The sequence below is a fragment of the Myxocyprinus asiaticus genome, chromosome 35 (genome assembly GCF_019703515.2).
Source record: "Myxocyprinus asiaticus isolate MX2 ecotype Aquarium Trade chromosome 35, UBuf_Myxa_2, whole genome shotgun sequence".
Lineage (NCBI taxonomy): Eukaryota > Metazoa > Chordata > Actinopteri > Cypriniformes > Catostomidae > Myxocyprinus > Myxocyprinus asiaticus.
The window spans coordinates 16,611,549-16,624,599 of NC_059378.1; the positions used below are offsets into that span (position 1 = coordinate 16,611,549).

Sequence of the window (13,051 nt, forward strand, 5' to 3'; positions counted from 1 at the left end):
TGAAGTGAATCCGCATCAGCCATGGTTTACATACAACAGCTCTTCGTGATCGCTTGTATTACTACTACACTACTAAAGCTAGCTTTAAACGGCTTTAAACAAACAACTTCAGCATTACAGCTCATTACAGCTGAGAGACACAACAGACTGATTAATTACACAATGTGTGCTGTTTAAAATGTCAGAGGACATTGCGGTTTCTATAGTGATCGACTCTTGCGCACCGGCTACCGCAAAATAGGGAGAAATACCCCTGCTTGGACGCTATTTTTCCACTGAGAAAGCTGATCTTCAGAAAGCTGACAGCATCTCTGCTTGGGAGTGGCAACAGGTGATCGCACATGCTCCATCTCTCTCTCTCTCTCTCTCTCTCTCTCTCTCTCTCTCTCTCTCTCTCTCTCTCTCTCTCTCTCTTTTCCTGGCACTGTTTTGACTCCTTTAAACATTTTATTAGCTCTTCATTTGTTCTCAGCTGGTAAAAATACCACCATATATACATATAAATCTAACGAGCGCATTTCGCCCAGCAGCAAACATTGTTTTGGATGTTCGGAAAGTTCCACCAAAAAATATACATCATAAAAGCTGTCCAATCAGGTTGTGACTTTTTCCTGATGGCTTTGGTTTCGTATCTTTAGGTTCGGTGTTAAAAATGCCAGTGTGAACACTAAGCGAACCAGGACTAAATGTATCATTTTCTTTTTTGGTCCGGACCAAGAGGACCAAGAGAACCGAACTACAAGTGTGAACACACCCTAAATGATGCAATCCAAAGTGCATCTGAACAGCAGTGAAACACTTTCTTATGATGTGTTACATTCATACGAGCAGACAGAGAAGTTTGAAGTAAGTTTGGAGCAGAAGAAATACAAATACACCTTGTGTAAATTGTCAGCTTTATGCTAAGCTAAAATGCCATTTCTTGCCATTTTACATGCACGTTACCAGGCACGATCAAATTTTTTTATCAAGAAAATTCAAGTTGGATCATATTTTTTTTTTTTTAGTAAGACCTTTTGATATTAGGGCATAAATCATATTCTTGATAATAATTTTAGTATTGTTTTTCTGTAAAAATATCTAAAAATCCTTAAAACAAGATCAATTTGATTTGTCTTATTTTAGAGATAACACTGCATAAGATATTTAGGTTTTTTAGAGAATGTATTTTTAACATGTGTATTTTGTCTTACTGTACTGGCAAAGTTTTACTGTCAAAACAAGTGAAAAAATCTATCAGTGCTGAAGAAGTAATCCAAAGTATTTAGAATACTTTACTGACCTTGAGTAATCTAATGGAATACGTTACAAATTACATTTTACAGCATGTATTCTGTAATCTGTAGCAGAATACATTTCAAAAGTAACCCTCCCAACCCTGTATATATATATATATATATATATATATATATATATATATATATATAACAGTGAGTTCCGATCCTCAAATCTGATTGGACGAGAGACGTCCCATGAGTACTGATGGTCTCACACCATTAGCACTCCGATGCTTCACTGTTTGTATCACTCCACTTGTGTTCGTACCGTTCTAAACTAAAGCGTAAGAGCAGTGCATATGTGTTAAGAGATATATGTGTCTCTTTACCTTTAAATTTGTGACATTACATATTTTAGCCAGACTATTTTGTTTGTAATACAAAATAGTTGTGAGTCAGCGTCAGTCAGTGTTTTTATTCATCAGCACTACGTGATCGCTCGGATTACTACTACACTACTAAAGCTAGGAAATAGCTTTAACAACTTCAGCATTAAGGCTCATCACAGCTGAGAGACCACAGACTGATTAATTACACAAACTCAAGGTGCTTACCTCTTACCAGAGTTTCCACATTGGAGAGGACATACTGTTCAAAATGGTGGAGGAGATTCCGGTGTGTGCCAAAGTGTAGAAATACCAAAATGGCCATGTCATAAAGGTCAGATAGACAGCATGCAATGAAATAACCCTATCTTTTGCAGTTAAAAAATAAACAAACTCATCCGTCATGAATGAGAGTGCAACATACATAATGTAAGTATCTTTTTTCGCCAGCCCAGCACACTCCTAGGTGACGTAGTTAAGTAGCTTGGACAGCTATTTTTCCACTGAGAAAATAAGATGAATTTGACCAAAATGACATTATCTTCCGAAACACACTACAGCATCTTTGCTTGGGAGTGGAATCAGGTGATGGCACATGCTCCATCTCTCTCTCTCTCTCTCTCTCTCACACACACACACACACACACACACACACACACACACACACACACACACACACACACACAAACACAAACACACACACTTGTTTCTCCAATAACTTGTTAGAAACAGCCCAAGCCATGAGACTAGTTCTAAAGTGACATACTACATACATTACTAATGAAGGCTTGGACACATCATTTGGTTTGAACTAGCAATGGCAGATTGTGATCCATTGCGTAAGAAAGTAGTTCCATGCACAAATGCGTTTTTTATGACCATACTCAGTTTTTCCTAATTTTTTTAAAATGTACTTGTTCATGGAACTGTTGTATATAAGCAATATCAGTGCTGATGTAGGGCCATATCACACACTTTCTTGTGTGATATTGCTATTTTAAAATAAAAATAAATAAATAAATATATATATATATATATATATATATATATATATATATATATATATATATATATATATATATATATATAAAATATTAATTTTACTATATATTAATTTTCATGCCAAAATGTTGGAGTTGTTGTGTATAGGCCTTAACATCAAGGTTACTCTCATACACATAACTTTATCCAGAGAGCTAAATATATTCATTTCATTCAGCTAAAGGTATTCTTTTTCAAGAGACCTTTTTATTTTCCAGACAGTTATGGTTGTTTTGTTCAAATGGTCTCATTCTCATTCTCTCCCTCATGTTTTGCCTTTTGATGCTTGTTGACAAAGTAGCCACATTAATTTTTTGGGGGGCAGACAGGTAACATCACGGAATGAGTTCTAGAATTTTTGGATGTGCAAGACAGATTACCAGACTGATGAGAATGGCTCTTGTACCCGAAGTGCCCTGAGCGGTGAATGAACATGTCTGTCACTTGGTTCCCATCGGACATAGCAGGGTCAGATTGCCAAAAGACTCAATTTGACTGCAGACCACACACAGATACCACATGACCAGACACACTCTGATTTAATGACAGATTTTATGACTATATTTTGGACTTTATCTTTTAGTTCATTTGGTATTTTGTGCACAGTAAGCCAGAAACGAAAAAGTAAGTTAAATGTTTTTTGAAAAAGTGTGAGTTAAATAATGACAATTTTCGTGTTTTTATTGTCCCTTGAAAGGAATAGACATTGCTTTGTGGATAGCACAATGGAGGTGGTTGATGCCAGCATAAAGTCTTGTTTTTTGTTGCTTTGCTTACTGCTTCTGGGGCTGATTTAGCCAACAATTGTCCTCCATGAGAGGCAGGTGACATTGACCATTTATCAACATCAGCTGCCCCAGCGAGTGGCTGCAGCATGTGTGTTTGTGTGAAAGGCCTTCACATTGATTAAGCTTTGGGTCCTCAGGGTGAACCCATACAGATGGAAACACAGCTCATGCTTTCTGAAACCCCACCCACTGGACACCTGCAAGAGATATAGCAGTAAAATATGGAAGAGCCGTATTCATAACCTTAATTGTGTTAGCCACATCTGGAAACTCTCTCCGTGATGAATGAGGATTGGATCAGGGATGGATAGCCGGTGCATGCTGCTTTTAATAAGAACTGCAGTGGAAGATATTGAGGCCTCCTGGAGATCAATCGAAGTGCCTAAGCCCAGGTCATATTTATGAGAAACTATAAACACACAAAGCTTTAGGATTCTGTTGGGCTCCAATCAGATTGATTGACATTAGTTGTAGGGAGAACTCTCTTCTCTCTGCTATTGGATTCTGGTCTTTTAATTTATGTCCTTTTACGACAATCAAATGAACCAATATATCTATTTTTATTTTGTTCTCTTTTATTTTGTTTTTATAAATGAGCTCTGACCCCCTGTCCTATAAGCGCTGATGTGTAAATAGTGTTCTATGTAACTCATTTTATTTTAGCTCTGGATTGTTTGCTTGGATTGTTTTGACACCTCTGCGTGCCATCCACAGCTGCTTGACCAGGCCCTCCTCTGTCCAGCCAAAGCATATTATCTCATAAGGAAATCCTTCTGATTGACTTTCCATAATAGTCATTTCTGACCTACAGTGTGAGGACTTGCATAGCATCAGTATTACTATTGCTCAAACTTAGGGTTAGAGATTAAAAAAAAAACAAAAAAAAACAAAAAACAAAAAAAAAACAGCTAATCCTAAAATATTAAAATTGGGTCCACACGTTTGTGCCACAGACAAGAATGATACCTCATTGTGTGGTTTATTGAGGAAAGATGTGATTTTACATTTCTAATTGATCAGACTTACAATTTTCACTTAGCAGATAAAAAAAAGGTGTCTTTGAAACTTTATGGTGGCCTCTTTGACTTGGGCAAGTAAGCTGCCACTTTGTGACACCCTAGAAACAACTCATAACATCTTAGCAATGCTTAGCAAACTTCTAACAACCACTTAATACACCTTAGAATTGTGGTGGCGAGTTTTACATGAGCATGGACCACTAATATTTTAATATTAACTGAAGCCACAAGGCCTGTAAGCTTATTTAACACATTTCAATGTGAAATAAATGTGTCTAATATATATGTCAGAAAGCTGCTGAATGATTTCACTTCGACACTTAAGGTAAAAAAACACAAGGTTATCAAGTTGCCATCACAGTGAAAGTCAAGTTGATTATTTATACTAATTGTCACTGCTAGTACTCTAGAAATTGTTGTTCTTCATATTAGGCAGACTTTGACCTTAGTTAAGCCCAGAAGCCCCTGTAATCCCTCCAGGTTTGGTCTGAAACCCTGGCCTTCACAATGAGCTTTAAAGGTGACCCTGTTCTCAGTTAGGGTTAGGGTTAGATTAAGGGGTAAGATTAAGGTAAGGGTTAGGTTTGAGGTAGAGGTATGTGTAGGGTTTCTGTGGGACACCGAATAAAAACAATAAACACAGTGTGTGAACATTGTATGCAACTCTCATGAGACTTTTGACTGCCAGGCGAGTTACCTTCTAGACACGACCGGGTAATATGGAAGCTGAACGTCAGCACACAACCAATTCCACTGATTCACTAAAGCAAGAAGATCAGCAGTACTGTAAAACTTACAGTCCAGTGTTGTGTAGCCCAGAAAGTGAGGTGGCAGAAAAAAGCAACACCACAGTATTCTGGAGTCTAGCCTGAATGATGTAATAAGCCAGAAGCTCCATGAATTCTATGGTGCTGCATAATAGGAATTAAAATCCTTCTTCACCATAAACGCTATCCACAGTACGCTATAACAGGATTTGCACAGCAACAATGGGGAAAGTCAGTTGCTATGGTTAAACTAAGCAACCTGGCCTGGGGCAACACTGACAGAGAGAGAGAGAGAAAAAAATACGTAACAAGAGAGAGAGAGAGAGAGAGAGAGAGAGAGAGAGAGAGAGACAGAGGGGGTTAGAAAGCCACATCAGTAAAGACCCTATAATCCTCAACAACTGCAGTCACTATCACAATGGCCGGGAAAAGAACAGCTAACACTAAACTATTTGGAAAAAAAACAACACTTTTATTTTGATAAGAGCCACCCCACTGTGTAATCATAATGGGAAAATAATTAGCATGCATAATTAGGCTAAGTAATGGGAAATGCCAAGCACTCAGTTTGAACTGTGGTGGGTGTAGGCAGCACTGGTTAACATAGAGACTACTGTTATGAGCACATTACTGATCGGTAAGCAGTTTGGAAATTCAATTTTTGGGAGAGTGGTCACATGACAGGTCACATGCACAAGGCTAATATGCTGCTTAAAGCCCCTATGAAAACCAAATTGGAGTTTGGAGCCTTGTAATCCATGTCTGCTGGCTTTGAGGTCATCTATTTGCAAGTGTACTCCTAAAATTGTACATACATTTTTATACATAAATTACATATCACCTAATACCACCTACTTCTGACTAGCAATAGCAAGTAGAAAATCATGACTCACAACTGTAATGTAAATTTAAAGCTAATGAAGTTCCTAAACGTAAATTCGGGAGGAGCGAGCCCATCTAATCTTTCAATTAACAGCCAGAGTATATAAGCAGCTGCTTACCTCTCTTCAGTCTCAGCTGTTTCCAGCATTTGGCCCACCCACCCGCGATAGATCTATGTGATGTCCTATTACTCTGAGTGAAGTATTCGTCTTCCTTATAAGATAAGCTATTTTATCAAAATCATTATGTTATTCAACGAAAGCTGCCGCAGTAGCTCACTATTTGCATACATCGTGATAATGGCGGCTGCCACTTTAACTGTGGTTTTCTACCCTGCCTTTCTTCCTTTTCAATCATTACTCGCCGAAGCAGATCCTATTGCGTTGAGGCTGCCTCCACAAAACCGGCCACTACTTCGCTGTATACCAGTGCTACAGCTTCATATGGCCATGCACCAGTCCTTTCATCTTAACTGTCTACATTTTATTCCCACACGCTTGACTGTTTAAATCTCGTTCTAGCGCACAGGTGTTTCCTCTTACCCCTAGATTACACCGGGCGCTTCTGCGGCACGTTCCGGCTCTGACGCGGCCACCGGAGCTGATCGCGGCCACTCTAGTCAATGCTTGTGATTCCACCAGATGCGCCCCGGCGCATTTCAGAAGCCTCCTAGAAGCGGCTCTCCGCTCTGCTTCGCTAAAGATAGGCGTCTTGTCTACTTTTGACGGATGCCGCGTCCAAGCCGCACAGTTCAAATACAAAATTAAAGTCAGAACATTCGGTCAATTTATCCATGTCATTCATAACTGGCCTTTTAAGTGTATTAACTTTGTCTGTAGGCTACAGCACAACAAAGTAGGACATAACAACAATAAACACAACAATAAACACAATTAAATCAGAGAAAAAAATAACCATTTAGCCAACTTACCCATGGTAGAACCCTAAAAATCAAGGAAAAAATACAAAAAAGGAAGTCAATGTCAGACAGGCAAAGTAGTTTATTGTTGTTTGTTGATCTCGTGATCTCGCCAATTCAACTGCCTTGCAGTGCTCCACTTCTGAAATGCTCCCGGTGGGGTTTGACGCCATGTGGAGGACGGAACAAAACCTCGTCGGAGCCGGAACGCGCCGCAGAAGTGCCCTGTGTAATCTAGGGGTTAGCGGCACTTCAGCGGTCTCTTGCTCTCTCTCTCTCGCTCTCTCTCTCTGATTTTCTGGGGGTAGTACGGAGTATCTCAAACTCTTGCAATGCAGATACATTAATCATGCAAGACATATATTGTACAGCAGGTGGCGGTCATACAGTACTCCTAAGGAGTGAATGGCCACAAGTGAATAATGACTGCAAATCTATTTTCTCCTGCATTTCCTTTTGCAGTTCAGAGCTAAAGCTCTTTTATTTTTTCAGATAATTTTATGTTGTTGTTCACATTGTTTTTAAAGCTGTATTTACCAGGAAGCCCTCTTTGCAGCCCTCTTTATTCTTAGATAATTGTATGCTGTTGGTCACATTATTGTTTCTAAATGTCACTAATATTCATTTTCTCTTCTCTTTAAACTTATGTCCCCGAAATGTCGACGCATGCTTTCCCCTCAAATAAGCATTAGCAGAAGTTTTCCCTCTACCAGCGCAAGTGCAGCCCACTCTCCAGTGGCCATGGATCTAACTTTTCACAGATTATTTCTTATTCACAGGGGTGTGAAATGTCTCCCTAGTATAAGTTTCACCTAAATATGACTATTTTGTCTTTTCTACAACAACAACTGAAATTGTGCCTTCCACTGGGGTTTCACCAATATTACTTCCAGCAGGTCCCTGTGAGAGCCCATTTAAATTCCTGTCACTGGATTGTATGCAGGTTTACATCTCGCTTTCTCTGTCTAGGTGTATTTACAAGACTTCACCATTACCTACCGAGGACACAAAGATGGCAAACATTTTAGTTGTTAAAAAAGCACAATTGCGGTGCCCCTGCCATTGGCTCAAAACATCACAAATGTGCTGTCCACGTACCACAACTGTGGCATCTTTCGGACCATGCGACAAACTCCCATGACACCACAAAGCAGCGCAAATGTGCTGTATAGGTGCCGCAACTGCGGTGTCTTTCGGACCATGTGACAAACTCCCACGACACTGCAAAGCAGCGCAAATGTGTTGTCCAGGTGTCGCAGCTGCAGTGTCTTTTAGGCTGTGAGTCTAAACCTCTGCCATATATACCCATCGCAAACCACAATTCAGCAAGGTTCATTACTCTGCGCCACCCACCATTCAAATGCAGTGTGGGCTCTCGCGTCCGGACGCAGTGTGAGGCTATGCAATTTGGCTACAGGTTCACCTGTTTGAATCGCAGTAACGCTATGCAGGCTTTCCCGTCGAATTGCAGTGTGGGCTCTCCCATTCGAATGCAGTGTGAAATTTCACATCATTCACTCCGTGGGATCTCCTGTCCGAAATGCAGTATGAGCTCTCTCATTCGAGTGCAGTGGTGGTGCAGTAATCTTAAGAGCCTTTAGCATTTCCCGTTAGCCTTCGCATTGGCATTTCTTTCGCTCATGGTTACAATGAACCCAACACATAATAAATAGAGCCTGATATGACCTCCAAAATAACCTTGTGCTTTCCTTACAGGCATGTGTAAATGTAATAAAGCCATGTGTGCCCACTTGATTCTGCCACAACAGCGCCCCACTTGGCGCAACCTTTTTCTTCCCTTACAGGTGTGTATAAAGTTATGTATTCCTAACTAAACATTTTCTTCCCCTACAGGCATGTACAAACCTAATTGCTTCCCTTATAGGTACGTACACAGATTTATTTTTATTTCTCTCCACAGGCACTTTTAATGTCTAAGATCCATACTTTTGTAGCAGTACATCTACAGCAATGGAAACACAGCAGCGCTCCCACAGGAGCACCTTCACTATGCCCCCTTTTTTACTATTCCATCTCCTCTACTCCACTGCCACAGCACTGCCTTAACTCTGCTCCCGCAGGAGGCTCACTTTACTCTACTGCCGCAGCAGTGTTTTAACATGCTTCCGCTAAATCCCATTGTCTTTGCTTCACAGCAGCTGTAATGAGCATTACAACTGCGGTCACCATCTCATCCTGTTCATTTCAAGCACCATATTTCCCTGTCTCTGGGTAGACCTTTGAATGAGGCTACTGTCGCGAGTTGATCTGACAGTATACCTATGGTACAACTCCCTATTGTCGTGCACCGGTCCTTTAATCTAAACCTTCCACCCGGATCAGGCCCCTACTTGAGGCTGCCTCCGTAAACTAGCCGATCAGATGCAATATATCAATGGTACAGCCCCCTATAGCTGCATAAATGTCCTTCGTCTAAACCTTCCACCTGGATCGGGCCCTTACATGAGGCTACCTATGTAAGCTGGCTAATTAAATGCAATATATCAATGGTACGGCCCCCTATAGCTGCATAAATGTCCTTCGTCTAAACCTTCCACCTGGATTGGGCCCTTACGTGAGGCTGCCTCCGTAAACTGGCCGATTAGATGCAATATATCAATGGTACAGCCCCCTATAGCTGCATAAATGTCCTTCGTCTAAACCTTCCACCCGGATCAGGTCCTTACGTGAGGCTGCCTCCGTAAGCTGGCCGATTAGATGCAATATATCAATGGTACAGCCCCCTATAGCTGCATAAATGTCCTTTGTCTAAACCTTCCACCCAGAGTCGGCCCTTACGTGAGGCTGCCTCTATTAGCTGGCTGACTAGATGCAATATGTCAACTGTACAACCCCCTATAGCTGCATAAATGTCCTTCGTCTAAACCTTCCACCCAGAGCAGGCCCTTGCGTGAGGCTGCCTCTGCAAGCCGGCTGCTTCAATGCAGTTTACCAAAATTGAGCATTTCTGTTAGCCTATGATTTGGTGTTTCTTTCACCCATTTTTCTGCGGGGGGGGGGGTTAAACATCGCACATAATAAATGGTTCTACTACAGCATACACATCTAAGGATACAATCATCTATAAAGCATTTACGATTTATCCATGTGCTCGCTGTCCTTTTATTGTAAGCACATTTTTGGGGGGTAAATTTAGAGCTTGAGTTGAAGCTGCTTCCTTGAGCCCCTCCACCATAGACAGCAAGCCAAATAAGTTTAACCTTAATAGATTAAAAATTATATGGGCAAACGAACTTGTGAAATGAAGTTCCTAACCGTAAGTTCGGGAGGAGCGAGCCCATCTAATCTTTCAATTAACAGCCAGAGTATATAAGCAGCTGCTTATACCTCTTCAGTCTCAGCTGTTTCCAGCATCCCTCCACCACCTGAACTCCACCTTTACCTTAGGCATCTTGCCCCATGTGATCATCTCCTAGTAATAGTCCTGGGGGGGGGTTAATTTAGAGCTCAAGCTGAAGCTGCTTCCTCGAGCCCGTCCACCGTGGACAGCAAGCCAAATAAGTTTAACCTTAATAGATTAAAGATTATATGGGCAAACAAACTCGTGAACTGGCTATTAAAAATAGATAAATATGTAAAAGAATGAGCTCTGGCTTCAATATCTCCCGGCCCAACTTGTCAACACAGGAAAAAGAATTTCGCTCATCAAGCAGTTTCATGGGGTCTTTAACTTTTGAGCACAGCAATTGGTGTCACTTTCACCCTTACTAATTTGAAGTAACCTTTTCAAAGCAAACTTAAGTTTTGACAGTAGAACAAAGGGCTAAGTAACACCAAGAGGAATAAGCCAACATAAGAAATCTACAATGTAAAATCATGCTGAGCAAGTGAAACTTACAGTTTTTGTTCAGATATGTCAGCCATTTGTTTGCTCAAAGCATTGCGCAAGTAATTGAAAACAAACATTCGTGGAGCTGGCAAGAGTGTCTTGCTGGAGTTTGTCTTCTAAAGAGGATGATCTACTCTCTGGATCTCTCTCCAGTGAAGTCACTTATAGACGACACAGGCAGAATCATTCGTCAAGTGGTGTCATGGCATTCACTGAAAATACGGGATTGTTACATTTGTATTGATTGACCCCGGAAAGGTCCTCTGATAATTGCAAGGAACAATCTCTTCAAGTCAAGAGCACAAATTTAGAGTGCGCCCCACCCTGCCCCCTTTACAGGAGCAGCCGAGCCAGGCAGACACTAATATGCTCACTGGCATCCTCTGTTTAATGGCAGACCAGTAATGATGACAAAAAGAGAAGGACCACACACACTAACACACATACACACACACATACACACATAAAGACCACTTAGAAACTAGACTGCATTGTGTGCAAGACAGAAAAGTGTATTCTTGGATAATCAGGACTTCTGTACTGCCATTCCACTGTTGTCATTTCCTGTACAGTGGGCTAAAAGTTGGTTAATTAGATAAAGCCTGCGTGATCCGATTGCCAAGAGCTGTATAGCCAATCCTACAGGGCAGAGGTCCAGCTTTTCACTCAGATCTGATCAGTGCTGTCTACTTTGAATAAACAAGGACTGTGTGACATGGTATCACAACACACGTTCCAGGAATGAGATAAAACCCGCATGATCCGATTGCCAAGAGCTGTAAAGCCGAACCTACAGGGCAGAGGTTCAACTTTTCACTCGGATCTGATCAATGCTGTCTGCTTTGAATAAACAAGGACTGTGACATGGTATCACAACACACAATCTAAGAGTCTGCCTACATGATGCTTACTCTCATGTTGCCTTCAAGTCCTCTTAGAAGTTGCTACTTACGAGTCATGACATATAACACGTGTGACTTTGGTAGGTCGGAACAAGATGGATGCGTTTGGCAATTCTATTTGTCTTTCTTTTTTCATACCAACAAATATAGGAAACTTTTTAGCACTACTGCAACACAATGTAAAGCAAAGGAGGTGCACCACTGTTGCACTGTTGCTTGTATCGTAAAACTTTCTGATAGACTTACAGGGCTTTTACCTGTTTTTATATGAATCTATTCATATATCTATTCTAGTCTTTTCATCTTTGTAATGTCTCCTCACTTTGACACCTCATACTTCCAGAATAACATTTTTATACATGCTGATATATAAATGAAAACTCAGTTTTATCAGATTAATTTTTCTGATTAATGTCAGAAATATGAGGAGAATCAGATATGAATGTTTAGGAGTAGGTCAGATGTCCAGATGTCGAATATTTATCTGATTTAAAAACACATTTTGGAAGTGGCTCAGATCTGATGTGGAAAAATCCAAGCTTGTGCATTTTTATTTATTTATTTATTTTTTTTCTGTTTACACATGTGCAACAATATCCACAAATATCTGTGTCAGATGTGAGTAAAAAATCAGATTTTTTGTGACTGTGTAAATGCAGCCTTTTAGACCAAAGGAGACATAAAGGTCTATAATATGAATATTAATGTGAGTTGTCGTGGCCGAGTGGTTAAGGCGATGGACTAGAAATCCATTGGGGTCTCCCTGCACAGGTTTGAATCCTGCCGACAACATTAGTAGCTTGGGGCAGTGGTAGCTCAGTGGTTAAGGCTCTGGGTTACTGATCAGTAAGTCAGGGGTTCAAGCCCCAGCACTGCCAAGATGCCACTGTTGGGCCCCTGAGCAAGGCCCTTGACACTATCTGCTCCAGGGGTGTTGTATCATGGCTGACCCTGCACTCTGACCCCAACCTAGCTGGGATATGTGAAAAGAAGAATTTCACTATATATGTATAATGTGTGATAAATAAAGAAAATTATTATAATATGCATTTAACCCTGTGTGACCCCACGGACACATGCGTGGACATTGTATTTTGGCTTCGCTATATGCAACACATAATTTAAATTAATTTAAACTGACTGAAGTCAGTTCATGAGACTCTTGGCTGTCAGTATAGTGTTAAACTTTCGACGTACAGAGTCATGTGACAAAACAACATGGCGCCGATCACGAGTTTGTCAGTGGGAGAAATACCAACAAAACTACATCTGGTAAGAAA

At 40.7% G+C, this 13,051-nt stretch overlaps 1 protein-coding gene and 1 non-coding gene across 3 annotated transcripts in view; one reads left to right on the forward strand and one right to left on the reverse strand.

Annotated features, from left to right (window-relative positions):
* nlgn1 (neuroligin 1) overlaps positions 1–13,051 on the reverse strand; it is a 442,740-nt gene that overhangs the window by 175,720 nt on the left and 253,969 nt on the right. The window lies entirely within an intron of this gene.
* trnas-aga (transfer RNA serine (anticodon AGA)) lies at positions 12,482–12,563 on the forward strand. Its single transcript has one exon. It is a non-coding gene; the product is annotated as a tRNA-Ser (tRNA).